We start from the raw sequence: 16883 nt of genomic DNA, 5'->3' as shown, positions 1-16883 counted from the left end.
GCAATTTATGGAGCTCAAAAAACAATTCAAGGAACAGAAAGAATACTTCACCAAGGAAATTGAAACTATAAAAACAAATCAAACAGAGATTAAAAAAAACTCAATTCATAAACTGAAAAACAAGGTAACAAGCTTAGCCAATAGAACAGGTCAGATAGAGGGGAGAATTAGTGACATAGAAGACAGGCAACTAGCAGTACTACAGAGAAGATGAGAGAGACTCACAATTAAAAAAAAGAAGATAGCCCTACAGGAATTGTCCAACTCCATCAGAAAGAGCAACGTAAGATAATGGTTATATCAGAAAAAGAAGAGAGAGGAAATGGAATGGAGAACATATTCAAACAAATAATAGATGAGAACTTCCCAAGCCTGTGGAAAGAACTGAAGCCTTGAATTCAAGGAGCAAACAGAACACCGAGTTATCTTAACCCTAACAAACCTACTCCAAGGCATATCATAATGAAATTGACACAAACCCATGACAAATAAAAAATTCTCAAGGCAACCAGGGAAAAGAAAAATACAACATATAAAGGAAGGTGCATAAGATTATCAACAGATATCTTAGCAGAAACTCTACAAGCTTGAAGAGTGTGGACCCTAATATTTAAAGTTCTGAAATAGAGGAACTTCCAGCCAAGAATACTATACCCATCAAAGCTTTCCTTCAAAAGAAGGAGAAATAAAAACATTCACAGATATAGAAAAGATGAGGAAATTTATCACCAGAAAACCCCCCCTTCAGGAAATACTAAAGGGGATTTTACAACCAGACACAAAGAACAAAACAAAACAAAACTACAAGTAAAAGCCCCATCAAAATCACAATAAAAACAAGATTAATCTATGACAAAGAAACAAAAAAGGGGAGAGGACAAAGATTAACAGTAGCAAAGGAGGTTGGAGTGCAGAAGCACTCATGAGATAGTGTACTACAATGAGCATGATATGTATACTTTCCATTACTTAATGGTAACCACCCCAGAAAAAACAACACAGAAGCACATGACTTGAAAAAAGAAGTAACAGAGAAAAGAAGTATGGATTACAACCAAACAAAAACAAATTATAGAAAAATAGAAGAACCAAACAAGATATAAAACTATTAGAAAGTAATATATAAAATGGCAATAAAACCCCTCAAATGTCAATAATTACACTAAACATAAATGGATTGAACTCACCAATGAAAAGACATAAAGTAGCAGAGTGGATTAAAAAAGAAAATCCAACTCTATGCTGCCTACAAGAAACACATCTAAGCTACAAGGATAAAAGCAAATTCAAAATGAAAGGTTGGAAAACAATACTCCAAGCAAATAACATCCTCCAAAAAAGCAGGTGTAGCAATACTCATCTAAGAATGCTGACTATAAGACAGCAAAGGTAATCAGAGACAAAAACAGTCATTTCATAATGATAAAGGGAACACTGAATCAAGAAGACATAACACTTCTTAATATATATGCACCAAACCAAGGAGTACCAAAATATATAAGACAGCTACTGACTGACTCGAAAACAAAAAATGACAAAAATACAATCATACTTGGAGACCTCAATACACCACTGACAGCTCTAGATCGTTCATCCAAACAAGAAATCAATAAAGAAATGTTGGCTTTAAATGAAACACTAGAACAATTGGATATGATAGACATCTATAGGATATTTCATCCCAAAGTGCCAGAGTATACATTTTTCTCTAGTGTACATGGAATATTCTCAAGAATTGACCATATGTTGGGCGACAGAAATAACATCAACAAATTCAGAAAGATTGAAATTATACCAAGCATATTTTCTGATCATAAAGCCTTGAAACTAGAATTCAACTGCAAAAAAGAGGTACACAAACCCACAAAAATGTGGAAACTAAACAACATAATTAAAAAAATGAGTAGGTCAAAGAAGAAATAAGTGCAGAGATCAAAAGACACATACATGCAAGCGAAAATAACAAAACAACATATAAGAATCTCTGAGATGCAGAAAAAGCAGTAATAAGAGGTTAGTTCCTATCACTACAGGCCTATATGAATAAACAAGAAAGAGCCCAAGTAAACCACTTAACTTCACATCTTAAGGAACTAGAAAAAGAAAAACAAAGACAACCAAAAACCAGCAGAAGAAAGGAAATAATAAAAATCAGAGCAGAAATAAACAAAATAGAGAACAGAAAAACTATAGAAAAAAATTAATAAAACAAGGAGCTGGTTCTTTGAAAATATCAACAAAATTGACAAACCCTTGGCAAGACTCACCAAGGAAAAAAGAGAAAGGACTCATATAAACAAAATCCAAAATGAAAGAGGAGAAATCACCACAGATACCATAGATATACAAAGAATTATTGTAGAATACTATGAAAAACTATATGCCATCAAATTTAACAATATAGAAGAAATAGATAAATTCTTAGAACAATACAATCTTCCTAGACTGAGTCATGAAGAAGCAGAAAGCCTAAACAGAGCCATAAGCAGGGAGGAAATAGAAAGAACTATTAAAAACCTCCCTAAAAAGAAAAGCCCAGGGACAGATGGCTATACTAGTGAATTCTATCAAACATTCAAAGAAGACTTGGTTCCTATTCTATTAAAAATCTTCCAAAAAATTGAAGAAGAAGCCAAACACATTTTATGAGGCCAACATAACCCTCATACCAAAACCTGGCAAGGACAACACACAAAAAAAGAAAACTACAGACCAATATCTCTGATGAATACAGATGCAAACATACTAATGTGTTGAAACAACACATTAAAAAATAATTCATCATGATCAAGTGGGATTCATTCCAGAATCACAAGGATGGTTCAACATACATAAAACGGTTAACACCATATCAACAAAACAAAGAACAAAAACCATATGATCTTATCAATAGATGCAGAAAGGCATTCTATAAAATAGAACATTATTTTATGTTTAAAACACTTAACAAAATGAGTATAGAAGGAAAATATCTCAACACAATAAAGGCCATCTATGATAAACCATCAGCTAACATAATATAAAATAGCATAAAACTGAGGACTGTTCCCCTAAAATCAGAAACAAGACAAGGTTGTCCACTCTCTCCCCTCTTATTCAACGTAGTGCTGGAAGTTTTAGCCAGAGCACTCAGACAAGAGAAAGAAATAAAAGGCATTCATATTGGGAAAGAAAAAGTAAAGGTTTCAGTTTTTGCAGATGATATGATCCTGTACATCAAAAACCCCAAAGACTCCAAAAAAAAAAAAAAAAAAAAAAGACTACTAGAAACAATAAACCAATACAGCAGGGGTCCCCAAACTTTTTACACAGGGGGCCAGTTCACTGTCCCTCAGACCGTTGGAGGGCCGGACTATAAAAAAACTATGAACAAATCCCTATGCACACTGCACATATCTTATTTTAAAGTAAAAAAACAAAGTGGAAACAAATACAATATTTAAAATAAAGAACAAGTAAATTTAAATCAACAAACTGACCAGTATTTTAATGGGAACTATAGGCCTGCTTTTGGCTAATGAGATGGTCAATGTGCTCCTCTCACTGACCACCAATGAAAGAGGTGCCCCTTCCGGAAGTGCGGTGGGGGCTGGATAAATGGCCTCAGGGGGCCGCATGCAGCCCGCGGGCCGTAGTTTGGGGACCCCTGTAATACAGTAAGGTCGCAGGATACAAAATTAATATACAAAAGTCCTTTGCCTTCCTATATGCCAACTATGAAACATCAGAAAATGAGCTCAAAAAACAATCCCCTTCATGGTTGCAACAACAACAAAAATACCTAGGAATAAACATAACAAAGAATGTAAAGGACATATATAATGAAAACTACAAAGCATTATTAAGAAAAATCAAAAAAGATATAATAAAATGGAAAAATATTCCTTGTTCTTGGATAGGAAGAATAAATATAATCAAAATTATATTACCCAAAGCGATATAAAAATTTACTGCAATTCTCATCAAAATTCCAATGTCACTTTTTAAAGAAAAGGGACAAAAATCATCAGGTTTATATGGAACTATAAAAATACCCCGAATAGCCAGAGCAATCCTAAGGAAAAAGAACGAAGCTGGGGGCATTACAATACCTGACTTCAAATTATATTATAGAGCTATGATAATCAAAATAGCATGATATTGGCAGAAAAATAGACACTCAGACCAATGGAACAAAATAGAAGGCCCAGAAATAAAACCACATGTATATGGTCAAATAATTTTTGATAAAAGGGCCAACAACACATAATGGAGAAAAGAAAGCCTCTTCAACAATGGTGCTGGGAAAACTGGAAAGCCACATGCAAAAGAATAAAACTTGACTACAGTTTGTTCCCTTGTACTAAAATTAATTCAAAATGGATCAAAGACCTAAATATAAGACCTGAAACAATAAATTACATAGAAGAAAACATAGGTACTAAACTCATGGACCTTGGTTACAAAAAGCACTTAAGAATTTGACTCCAAAGGCAAGGGAAGTGAAGGCAAAGATAAATGAATGGGATTACATTAGACTAAAAAGATTTTGCACAGCAAAAAAAACTGAGAACAAAACAGACAGCCAACTAAATGGGAGATTAGATGTTCAAGCAACAGCTCAGATAAGAGCCTAATATCTAAAATATACAGAGAACTCATAAAACTCATCAACAAACAAGCAAACAGTCCAATAAAAAAATGGGAAGAGGACATGAACAGACACTTCTTCCAGGAAGAAATACAAATGGCTAACAGATATATGAAAAGAAGCTCATCTTGATTAGCTATTAGAGAAATGCAAATCAAAACTACAATGAGATACCACCTCACACCTGTTAGATTAGCTATTATTAACAAGACAGGTAGTAAGTGTTGGAGAGGCTGTGGAGAAAAAGGAATCCTCATCCACTGTTGGTGGGAATGTAAAGTAGTACAACCACTATGGAAGAAAGTATTTTCAAAAAACTGAAAATAGAACTACCATATGACCCAGCAATCCCTCTACTGGGAATATACCCCCCAAAACTAAAAAACACTGGTACGTAGGCACATGCAGCCCCATGTTCACTGCAGCATTGTTCACAGTGGCCAAGACATGGAAACAACCAAAAAGCCTTTCAATAGATGTTGGGATAAAGAAGAAGTGGTACATATATACTATGGAATACTACTCAGCCATAAGAAATGAGGACATCGGATCATTTACAACAACATGGGTGGACCTTGATAACATTATACTGAGTGAAATAAGTAAATCAGAAAAAAACTAAGAACTATATGATTCCATACATAGGTGGGACATAAAAATGAGACTCAGGAACATGAACAAGAATGTGGTGGTTACCAGGGATGGGGTGGGGAAGGGAGGGGTGGGGGAAAGGAGGGGCACAGAGAAAACCAGATAGAAGGTGACAGAAGACTATATGACTTTGGGTGATGGGTATGCAACATAATTAAATGTCAAAATAACCTGGAGATGTTTTCTCTGAACCTATGTACCCTGATTAATTTAATGTCATCCCATTAAAATTAATAATAAAAAAAGAAAAGTCAGATGTCATCCTTATGAGGGCTCCTTTGTAGGTAATTGACTACTTTTGTCTTGCAGCTTTTAATATTCTTTATCTCTTAGCTTTGGTATTTTAATTATGATGTGTCTTGGTGTAAGTCTCTTGAGTTTCTCTTTAATGGGATTCTCTGTGCTTCTTGAACTTGTGTGACTTTTTCCTTCATCAATTTAGGGAAGGTTTTAGCTCTGATTTCTTCAATCAGGTTCCCTATTCCTTGTTCTTTCTCTTCTCCTTCAGGAACCCCTATTATGCGGATGTTATTTCTCTTCATGTTGTCACAGAGCTCTCTTATAACTTCCTCAGACTTTTTGATCTTCTTTTCTTTTTGCTGTTCTGCTTCTGTGCTTTCACTTATCTTGTCCTCTAAATTGCTGATTTGATCCTCTGCTTCATCCAGCCTTTTAATTTCTTCTAGTGTTGTCTTCATTCCTGATATTGTATTTGTCATTTGTCTGATTCTTTTTTTATGATTTCAATGTCCTTTTTGATGCTTTCTATCTCTTTGTTTAGGTGCTCTTTATGTCCATCTATTGTTGCTCTAAGATCCTTGAGCATCCTAACAATCAGTATTCTAAACTCTGTATCTGGTATCTTGGTTATTTCCATCTCATTCAGTTCTTTTTCTGGGGCTTTCTCTTGTTGATTTATTTGGATTGCATTTCTCTGTCTTCTTATTTTGTCTCTGTATAGACTGCTCCTTTGGATGTGGTGTTTGTGTAGCTAGTTGAGTATAGGTTTGGTGTTATCTGCCTCCAGCTTTCAATTGTGTTGTTTCTAGATCTACTTGGGTTGGCCTCTGCTGTTGTTTGTAATCTGCTGTCGGCTACTTGTCTGCTGCTACTGTTCTTTTTGCTATTTGTGTCAGTGTTTTTTATGCCTTAGCTGGGTCAGGTGTGAGGAGCCCTTCCTTAAGATACCATTCTAAGTAGGATTGTTAAATCCTGAGCTGATGATCTCTGTATCCGGCCCCTGGATGTACCAGCCCTGGACCTTCCTGCGTGGAACCTGGTGCAGACCAGTGGGGGTCACTGCTTATGACTGGCCCTTAGCAACCTTCTTGGAGCTACAGGCAAGCCAGAATTTGTGGCTGCCTCTGCTAGGGCAATTCCTGATGGCATTGTAACTATCAGCTGCACTCCTAGGCTGGTTTTTATCTACTCTTGGCCAGTGTGTGTGGCCTCTCTATTCCCAAGGTGTGGTCTTTCCATCAGCCTGCCACTGCTGCCACCTCCTCAGGCACTTGAGCATCGGTACTGCTGGGTATATGAGCTTGTGGGCTGCAGCTCAGGCTGCCCCATGGGCTTGTGGGACCCCTCGCTGGGCTTCACCTTCTGCAGGCATGCAGAATGCCATGCCCCACCAGGCTCCGCCTTTGGTGGGTGTGCCGGACACCACTTTTTTCCTGCTAAATACTGCCCATATGCCTCCTCTATTCTCTGGGGCTCTGGTCCTGGGGCTGAGGACCCACAACTCTCTGGGCAACCCACCCCACCTTGAAGGACCCTCCAGGCCACCTCTTGCTGGGAGTAGGGCAGCCCTTCCTGTGTCTCTGCCCTTCCTACCAGCCTGTGTGTTTTCTTCGATGATGCCTGGTTATAGATTCTTCTTAGTTTAGTCCAAAATTGGATTTTCAAGATGATTGTTCCTAAGTTAAGTTGTAATCCACTTTCATTCTGGGAGGTTGAAGTTGTAATGTCCGCCTAATCTGTTGCCATTTTCTCTTCCCCCTAATAGGGTTTTAATAGACTTTTTCCCATAACACTTATTGCAAGCTAGAACATTAAGCAGGACAAAAACCTTCTTATGACCGTGAATCCAATAATGTGACAAACACGCAGCTTTGGTTATAAAGCCTGAGACTGGCTTACATGTATTTGGTTTTGCAGCAGATGGCCTTCTTGGAGAGCCATTTCCCATGCACTGTGCCTTTCTAATTAAAACTAGTGATTTCCGCCCTGGCCGGTTGGCTCAGTGGTAGAGTGCCGGTCTGGTGTGCAGAAGTCCCGGGTTTGATTCCTGGCCAGGGCACACAGGAGAAGCTCCCATCTGCTTCTCCACCCCTCCCCCTCTCCTTCCTCTCTGTCTCTCTCTTCCCCTCCCACAGCGAGGCTCCAGTGGAGCAAAGATGGCCCAGGTGCTGGGGATGGCTCCTTGGCCTCTGCCCCAGGCGCTAGAGTGGCTCTGGTCGCAAAAGAGTGATGCCCCAGAGGGGTAGAGCATCGCCCCCTGGTGGGCAGAGCATCACCCCCTGGTGGGCGTGCCGGGTGGATCCCGGTCGGGCACATGTGGGAGTCTGTCTGACTGTCTCTCCCCGTTTCCAGCTTCAGAAAAATACAACCCCCCCCCCCCCAAAACTAGTGATTTTCTTTGTCACCTAATTATTTCTTTCATCCATTTCCTGGTGCAGAAACCTTCAGAGTCACACAAAGACTGAATATCACAGTCAGAAACTGTAGCTCCTCCCTGGCCTGTCCTCTTCCATTCTCCTGCAGCAACCATGCAGGTACACACCTACTTGCCCCTCCATGGAAGGGCCGCAGGCCTCCCCACCTGTGTCCTTCAGGAAGTGCTGCCTGGAAAGTCCTCTTTTGTTTGTCTTCCATCTTGGTCTACTGAAACCCTTGCAGTTCCTTCAGGATCAGCTCAGACGCACCAGGCCTCCTGCAAGATTCACCTGACCTAATTATGTGTCCCACCTGGGTTCCTCACAACACCAACCCTATGATCATCTCCCTGGAGTCACAAAACAAAAACAGCACCTTAAATGCTCCAAGAAGTCATATGGTAAAGCTATCTGTTAATTTTTGTCCTGCTCAGCAGCTCTTAAGACTTATTTGACCATGGAATTCTCTTTTTCCCCCAGATAACATTCACATCCCAAAGAGCTCACAGTGCAAAATTTTCCCTGCTACACCGTGTTCCCTATTCTCACATCCTTATTTATCCACCACTTGGTTAACTGATATACATTGACCATCTTCTAAGTGTAGAAAAGGATAAAAAGGACTCAGCACCTTGAGAGAATTTAAAGTCTGTATGTGCCATGGCAGAAGCCCTGGTAAGAGGCTGTGGAGGCTCCAGAGATGGAAAACATTATTTCAACCCAGGGGAATATGGTAGTCTGGGTTCTTCAGGAAGCAGATTCGAAGCCAGGACTAAATGTACAAGAATTCGACTCAGCGATACCAGCTACGAGAAATGGGGAGGAAGCTGAGCAGCCTGGGAGAGCCATCAGGCCATCATGTGAGGCTGACTCTGCATTCAGGAAAGAGGGATTGAGAGTCAGGTGGGTGTATGTGGCTTCCAAGGAAGTTCCAGCCAGCTTTAGGAGTCTTCTAGCCAAAGCAAGCACATCCGAGTTGTCCAGAACCTCCCGGGAACAGGCCTGCTGCAGTGTTCCTGTCATACTCAGTCACTGGCTGGGAGCAGCCCACAGGCAGTGTGGCCTTTGCACAAAGATAACAATTAAATTCAGAGTGAAGCCATGGTCTGGACATCAATCCCAACCCCTGTCACTGCAGTAGTTGAGGTATATTCCCAGGGTTACCACAGGAAATTGGGGGAATCTGCAGGAGCTGGCATTGGTGGTTGACCTTGATGGAGTGCTTGGTAGATGGACTTGGGAGAGAAGAGTGTTCCAGATAACAGGAGTAGCATGAGTAGGAAACTCTGAAATTGTCTATGGAAAACTGGGAGTGTTTTATTTATTGTTGGAACTTCAGATGTGGGGCAGCAGTCACAGACATAAGCGTGGATTCTGGAGTCAGGTGGCCTGGTCTAACATCCCAGCAGCTCCCCTAACTTGAGTAAGTCACTTACCATCTCTTTGTTTCAATTTCCTTATCTTTAAAATGGGAACAGCTGTGGGACCGTTGTGTCATTCCAACAGCTAATTCTATGGTTCTTTGAAACAAACTAAATTTCTTATCATTCAATCCAGTTCTTACACTGACTACCTGGAGTTATCACAGATGCCAAAGTTGAGGGCTCAATCTCACTTAAATGACTGTCCTGCCTTAAGGTATCAGTTGCAAAAGAGGTCTCATGCTACCTGCACTCCTGCCCAGCTAGCTGTAAATTCAGGGTTTTTCATAATTTCTCCTCTCAGGTTTGATAATTCATGAGAATAACTCACGGAACTCAGAATAGTGCTTTACTGACAATTGCTAGTTTATTGCAAAGGATACAACTCAGGAACAGCCAAATGGGAGAGAAGCTTAAAACAAGGTGTAGGGTTGGGTGTGCAGAATTCCATGCATCCTCCAGGCACACTCTGTGTCCCAACACATACACGTACACCAACCTAGGAACTCACAAGCCTCACTGTCCAAAAGTTTTAAGTTCTTGTAACATAGGCATGATTGATCTTATTGGCATGATTGATCACATTTGTCATTAGTGATGGTACTCAATTTTCAGATCCACTCATTTCCCTGGAGGTCAGGGGGTGGGGCTGGAAGTTCTAACCTTCTAATCATGTGCATGGTCTATCTGGTATGGCCAGCCCCTTCCTTGAATCTACCTAAGGGCTTACCTTGTCAGCATAAACTCTGGTATGGTTGAAAGAAGCTTGTTATGCATAATAAAAGACACTCCTGTACTCAGGAATAATAATGTTTATGTAAAATACATATAACATAAAATTTATCATTTTAAACAGTGCATAGGGTTCCAATTTCTCCACATTCTCACCAAAATGTGTTCTTTTTTTCTTTTTAAATAGTAGCCATGCTACTGTGTGTGAAGTAGTATATCCTTGTAGTTTTGCCTTGCACTTCTCTAGTGATTAGTGACGTTGAACGTCCTTTCGTGTGCTTCACTCAAATACTTTTATTTCTTTCAGAAATGTCTCAAGTAGTTTTAAGTAGACTACTTAAGCTGGTTTTTGAATTGAATTGTTTTTCTGATGTTTTAAGAGTTCTCTATATATTCTGGATATTAAACCCTTATCAGATTTATAATTTGCAAATATTACCCCCATTGGGTCGGTTCTGCCTTATTACACTTGTTGATGGTGTCTTTTGAGACCAAAGCTTTAATTTTTTTATGAAGTCCAACTTCTCTGTATTTTGTTTTATCTGTGCCTTTGGTGCAATATCCAAAACATCACTGTCAAATCCAATGTCAAGATGCTTTTGTTTTGTTTTCTTTGGAAACCTGTATTGTTTTAGGTCTTACAGTTAGACCTTGATCATTCTGAGTTAATTTTTGCACATGCTGGTAGGCAAGAGTCCACTTTTACTCTTTTTGCAAATGGTTCTTCAGTTTCCCAGCCTCACTTGCTGAAAAGTCTGTCTTTTCTTCAGCTGAATGATCTTGGCACCCTTGTCAAAAGATCACTTGATCCTATATATGAGAGTTTCTAGGCTCCATACTCTGTTCCATTGGTCTATCTGTCTGTCTTTTTGTCAGTACCACACTGTGTTGACTACTGTATCTTTATTGTAAGGTTTGAAATCAGAAAGTGTGAATCCACGTTGCACCATGCTTGCATTTCAGAAGTAAATCCTATGTGCTGAGGGTGTATAATCCTTTGAATAAACTGCAGAATTCTGTTTGCTAGTATTTTGGTGAGGACTTTTCCATCCACGTTCACAGGGATTTTGTCATTTCATTTACTTAAATTTTTTTTATTGAATTTATTGGAGTGACATTGGTTAATAAAATTATATAGGTTTCAAGTACAATTCTATAATCTATCATTATTTTCTTTTCTTGTAGTGTTTTTGCTTGGCTTTTACATCAGGGTTCTACTGTCTGTTGAATGGGTTAAAAAGTGTGCCCTACTGTTCAGTTTTTAGAAATGTTTGAGGTGGATTGATATTAGTTATTCTTTAAGTTTGGTAGAATTCAGTAGTGAAGCCATCAGGTTGTAAGCTTTACTTTGTTGGGAGGTTTTCGATTCCCAATTCAATCTAGTTATAGGTCTATTCAGATTTTCTATTTCTTTGTGATTCTGTCTAGATAGGTTTTGTGTTTCTAGGACATTTTCCATTTCAGCTAAGTTATCCAATTTGTTGGTGTAGAATTATTTATAGTACTTTCTTATCCTCTTTTTTATTTCTGTAAAATTGGTACTAGGTGCCACACATTCAATTCTGATTTTAGTAATTTGAGCCTTCTCTTTTTTCTTAGTCAATCTAGCTAATGGTTAATTTTTTTGATCTTTTTAAAGAACCAATGTTCTATTATATTAGTTTGTCTATTCTTCTATTGTTTATTTCACTTACCTTGCTCTAATCTTTATTTTCCTTTTCCTGCTAGCTTTGTTTGTTCTAGTTTGTTCTTGTTTTTCTAGTTCCTTGTGTTTGTAAAGTTATTTTGTTGATTTGAAATGTTTCTTTTTTAAAAAAAAATTTTTTTAAGGTGTTTATAGCTATAAATTTCTCTTGTAGTATCATTTTTGCTGCACCTTGTAAGTTTTGGTATGTTGTATTTTCATTTTTATTCATCTCTAAGTATTTTCTCATTTCCTTTGTGATTTCTTCATTATGTTATATCCGATTGTTTTACCCAATATTGTGAGTGGGGTATGGAAAGTTCCAACAACTATTATAGAACTATTTCTCCCTTCAATTGTTACTTTTTGCTTCAGATATTCTGATAGTCTGTCATTTGGCATGCAAATATTTGTAATTATTATATCTTCTCATGGTATTTAATGTTTTATAATATATGATGTCCTTTTTTTGTCTTATGCAACCCTTTTTTACTTCAATTCTATTTTATGTGATATTACCATAGTCCCTGAATTTACAGTAGCTTAACAGTAACATACAAACACTGCTCCCTTACCTTCACCTCTTGTGGTTGTTGATGTCACAAAATTGCATTGTCACATAGTGTATGCCTGAAAATAACCTAATAATTATTTTAAGTGCATTAGTCCAAAGTAAAGTTTGAAATTATAAACCAAAGTTACAGCAATACTAGCTTTTATACCAGTAACTGTTTTTTGTCTTTAAATGTATTCACCTTTTAAATCACGTAGAAAACAATTCAATCGATAGTATCCCACGTGTCTCTTAGGCTCTGTTCACTTTTACAATCTTTTTCTTCAGTTACACAGATACAATAATTTCCATTGCCCTATGCATTTTTCCCCCCATTTAATAAAAATTTACATTCAACATAATTTTTATTAGTTTCAGGAGTTCAGTGTAGTAGTTAGGAAATCATATACTTTACAAAGTGTTCCTCTAATATTTCCAGTACCTGCCTGGCTCCATATGCAGTTATTATAATAACACTGACTATATATCCCTATGCTGTACTTTACATCCTTGTGACTATTCTGTAACTACCAACCTGTACTCTCAATCTCTTCACCTTTCTCAAACAGTCCCCCAACATCTCACTCCTTTAGCAACCACTCATCTATTCTCTGTATATGATCTGTTTCTATTGTTTGTTTATACTGTTCTTTACATTCCACATATAAATAAAATCATATAGTATTTGTCTTTCCCTGACTTATTTCACTTAGTATAATACCCTCTAGGTTCATCCATGCAGTCACAAATGGGAAGGTTTCATTCTTTTTTATGGCCTGTAATATTCCATTGTATAAAGGTACCATCACTTTTTCATCCACTCTTCTACTGATGGACATGTAAGTTACTTCGGTATCTTTGGTATTGTAAATAACACTGAAATAAAATAAGGGTTCACATAGTGTTTCAAAGTAGTGTTTTGGGTTTCTCTGGATATATACCTGAGTGGAATTGCTGGGTCATAAGGTAGTTACATTTAACTTTTTGAAAGAATCTCCAAAATGTTTTCCATAGTAGCTATACCAATCTGCATTCCCACCAACAGTGCACAAGGTTTCCCTTTTCTCCACACCTGATCAACATTTGTTGTCTGTTTATTTATTGATGATAGCCATTCTTAAAGGTGTAAGCTGCTATCTCATTGTGGCTTTAATTTGCATTTTTCTGATGATTAGTGATGTTGAGAATCTTTTCATACATCTATTGGCCACTTGTATGTCCTTTTTGGAGAAATGTCTATTCAGGTCCTTTACCCATTTTTAATGGATTGTTTGTGCTTTTGGTCTTGAGTTATTTAAATTCTCTACAAATTTTGGAAATTATCCCTTTATCAGATGTAACAATGGTGATAATCTTCTTTCATTCCAATAGGTTGTCTTTTCATCTTGTTGATGGTTTCCTTTGCTATGAAGAAACAATTTAGTTTGTTGTAGTTCCATTTACTTAACTTCTGTTTTGCTTCCCTTGCTTGAGGAGATATATCAGAAAAAATATTGCTAAGAGAAATATTAGAGATTTTACTGCCTGTTTTCTTCAAGGAATTTTATGGTTTTGAGCCTTTTGAGTTTTAATCCAATTTGAGTTTATTCCTATATGATGTAAGAAGGTAGTCTGGTTTATTTTTTTTTTCATGTATTTGTCAAATTTTTCCAACACCATTTATTGAATAGATTGTCTTTGCCTCATTGTATGTTCTTGCTGCCTTTGTCAAATATTAATTGGCCATAAAGGCATGGGTTTATTTTTAGGCTGTCTATTCTGTTCCATTGGTCTATATATGTTTGTTTTCATGCCAGTGCCATACTGTTTTAATTACTGTAGCCTTGTAGTGTAGTTTGATATCAGGTAGCATGATACTTCCAAATTTCTTTTTCTTTCTCATGATTGCTGTGGATATTCAGGGACTTTTTTAGTTTTATAAACATTTTTGAATTATTTGTTCTAGTTCTGTAAAATACACCATTGGTATTTTGATAAGAATTGTGTTGAATTTATAGTTTCCTTTGGGTAGTATGGACATTTTAATGATGCTAATTCTTCCTATTCATTAGCATGCTATAGGCTTCCAGTAATTTATATCTTCTTTTCTTTTTTCTTATGCATCTTAAAATTCTCTGATTTACTTCCTTGGTTAAGTTTATGTCTCAGTATTTTATTTAATATTTTTGATGCAATTGTAAATGAGGTTTTCTTAATTTCCCTTTCTGATAGGTGTATAAAAGTACAACTGGCTTCTCAATATTAATTTTATATCCTGCTCCTTTATTGAATTCATTCATCACTTCTAGTAGTCTCTTGGTGGAATCTTTAGGGTTCTCTATATACAGTATCATGTCATATGCAAATAATAACAGTTTTACTTCTTTTCAAATTGGATGACTGTATTTCTTCTTTTTGTTTGACTGCTGTGGCTCAGACTACCAATACTATGTTGAATAAGAGTGCTGAAAATGGACATATCTGTCTTGTTCCTCATCTTAAGAGAAACACTTCTAGTTTTTTCCCATTGAGTATAATGTTAGCTGTGGGTCTGTCATATATGACCTTTGTTATGTTGAAGCATGTTTTCTCTATTCCCACTTTGCTCAGAGTTTTTCTCATACATAGGTGCTGGATTATGTCCAATGCTTTTTCTGCATCTATTGATAAAATCATAAGATTTTTTGCCTTTATATTTTTATGTGGTGTATGTATTACATTAATTGACAGGTAATAACAAATGTGGAGAAAAAGGAACCCTAACTCACTGCTGGTGGGAATTGTAAACTTGTGCAACCATTATGGAAGAAATAATGATGGTTCTTCAAAAAAAAATTAAGAATAGAACTACCGTATGACCCAGCAATCCCCCTACTGGATATCTGCCCAAAAAACTCAAAAATATTGGTACGCAAAGACACATGCACCCTCATATTCACTGCAGCATTATCCACAGTGGACAAGACATGGAAACAACCAAAATGTCCCTTGATAGAGGATTGGATAAAGAAGATGTGGTACATATATACAACAAACTACTACTATGTAGCCATAAGAAATTATAACATATTGCCACTTACAATATAAATGAACCATGAGAACATTATATTAAGTGAAATAAGTAAATCAGAAAAAGCTAAGAACTGTATGATTTCACTTATAGATGGGATATAAAACTGAGACTCATAGACATAGATAAAAGTGAAGTGGTTACCATGGGGAGGGGGTCATGGGAGAGGAGGTTGTGGGGAAGGGAAGTAAAAAGGGACAAACGTAGGTGATAGAAAATGATTAGACTTTGGGTGATAGGCACACTGCACAATCAACAGTTCAAATGCTATAGAAATATTTACCTGAAACCTATGTACTCATTAATAGATCAATGTCATCCCATTAAATTTTTTTTTTAAAATGTATTGTCAATTTCCAATAATTTGTGGGAGTATTTTTTAGATATATATTATTAACTTCTAGTTTAATTCTATTATATTCAAAGAAAACACTTTGCTTGCAATTCTTTTGAATTTGAGAGTAGTAGTTTTATGGACCATAATATGGTTTCTCTTCATGAACGTCCTATGTGTTGTTGGGAAGAGAGCGTTGTTGAATGGAATCTATGTTCACTCGAGCAGAAGAGCTGCTGCTGCTTCTTCTTTTTTTTTTTTTTTTAGGTTCAGATAAAAGTCCATATAGTGACTCTCCTAATATAGCCTCCCACTGATCTCAAGAGAAGAAATCTGTTGTTAAGTTTGCATTTTCATGTTGTCAAGGTAAATCTTAAGATTGCACACAGGGCCCTGGCCGGTTGGCTCAGCGGTAGAGCGTCGGCCTAACGTGCGGAGGACCCGGGTTCGATTCCAGGCCAGGGCACACAGGAGAAGCGCACATTTGCTTCTCCACCCCTCCGCCGCGCTTTCCTCTCTGTCTCTCTCTTCCCCTCCTGCAGCCAAGGCTCCATTGGAGCAAAGATGGCCCGGGCGCTGGGGATGGCTCTGTGGCCTCTGCCCCAGGCACTACAGTGGCTCTGGTCGCAACATGGCGACGCCCAGGATGGGCAGAGCATCGCCCCCTGGTGGGCAGAGCGTTGCCCCTGGTGGGCGTGCCGGGTGGATCCCGGTCGGGCGCATGCGGGAGTCTGTCTGACTGTCTCTCCCCGTTTCCAGCTTCAGAAAAATGAAAAAAAAAAAAAAAAAAAAAGATTGCACACAGATTTCAGAATACTCAGCCCCCTCTTTTAGCCCACTATGGAATGTGTATTAGTCTTGCTGATATTTTCTACTCCTATTATTTAAGACCAGGCTTGAGTTAAAATGTGGACAGTGTAAATTTATTCTTACATGAGATGTGATATAGGCTAGCTAAGAGTATGGAGCTTAGCATGCTATAGGCCTGTGTTCAAATTCTTATTCTGCTTCTTAAATTGTATGTATTCATGGGCACATGGTCTTTAGATTTTCTAAGACTTGGGTGAAAGTTAATTTTGATAATAGCAGTGAAGCATCTCTCATGGCACAAGTAAATAACACATGACACTGCTGTTATGTAATTTGAGGGAATACTGAGAAATGTTCACATGTTT

General features: G+C 37.7%; 1 non-coding gene across 1 annotated transcript; it reads left to right on the top strand.

Annotated features, from left to right (window-relative positions):
* The first annotated feature begins 16098 nt into the window (after window positions 1-16098).
* TRNAV-AAC (transfer RNA valine (anticodon AAC)) lies at window positions 16099-16174 on the top strand. The gene has a single exon. It is a non-coding gene; the product is annotated as a tRNA-Val (tRNA).
* The last annotated feature ends 709 nt before the right edge of the window (window positions 16175-16883 follow it).

This window comes from Saccopteryx bilineata, chromosome 5 (assembly GCF_036850765.1).
Source record: "Saccopteryx bilineata isolate mSacBil1 chromosome 5, mSacBil1_pri_phased_curated, whole genome shotgun sequence".
Taxonomy (NCBI): Eukaryota; Metazoa; Chordata; class Mammalia; order Chiroptera; family Emballonuridae; genus Saccopteryx; species Saccopteryx bilineata.
The sequence above is the reverse complement of the archived record's forward strand: the minus strand, read 5'-3'. Positions and strand labels throughout refer to the sequence as shown.